This window comes from Parus major, chromosome 1A (assembly GCF_001522545.3).
Source record: "Parus major isolate Abel chromosome 1A, Parus_major1.1, whole genome shotgun sequence".
Taxonomy (NCBI): Eukaryota; Metazoa; Chordata; class Aves; order Passeriformes; family Paridae; genus Parus; species Parus major.
Genome location: NC_031773.1, coordinates 356,540 through 357,308, shown reverse-complemented (window position 1 = coordinate 357,308; position 769 = coordinate 356,540). Strand labels below are relative to the sequence as shown.

The 769-nt window shown below is 49.0% G+C and overlaps 1 protein-coding gene across 1 annotated transcript in view; it reads left to right on the top strand.

Annotated features, from left to right (window-relative positions):
* The window catches only part of AHCYL2 (adenosylhomocysteinase like 2), a 77,548-nt gene that overhangs the window by 4,966 nt on the left and 71,813 nt on the right, over window positions 1-769 (top strand). The window lies entirely within an intron of this gene.

The following is a 769-nucleotide window of genomic DNA, read 5'->3' as shown; positions in this document are numbered from 1 at the left end:
AAACATACACAGAAATATACATAAAAATATACAAAAACATATATATAAAATACATTAAAATGGTATTATATAAATATAATACAAATATTTAATACAAAGGTGACTTTTCTCTGCCACCTGCAGAGATCAAATCTCGAGGAAAATCCCTGGAGTTGTTGTTCCCTTTGGATTCTTGCTGGAATTCCTCCCTGCCGAGGAGCAGTTGGACTTTGGCAGGTGCCTCCGTGCCGGAGGTGTGGGATGAAGGTTCCAGACCTCCTCCTGCTCCTCCTCCCGTGGCTCCAAGCCCAGTCAAACCGGGTGAAATTCCTCCCTTTTTATGCTGAGGGGATTTCCCGTTGGATGAATCTCTCCAGAGGGAGGATGAGGAAGAGGAGGAGCTGGAAAAGCCCCTCCAGGAGCAGCCCTGGGCGGTGTGGGGTGGATTTGGGGTGAGCTCAGGTGGCCACAGCCGAGTCAGGCCCTGAGCCACCTGCACTGCCTCGATTTTGGGGTTTTAGCGGGGTTTTGAGGATGAGGCCATCGCTCCTCGGCTTTAGGGGATGGTGGCTGCTGGTTTTGGTGTTCAAGTGGAGTTTTGATGATGCTGGTGTTAATTTCTAAAGCATTCCCGAATCCAAGTGGCTGAAAGTCACAGAAGTCCTGGAAATCCTCTTCTTACCCAGGGGGAGCCTTAATTAAGACTCCCAAAGTGATTAACTGGGTAGTCTTAGCCTTGTCATGGCAGCTCCGTGCCCCTTGCTTCAGCTGAGAGAAGAATTGTGGGGTG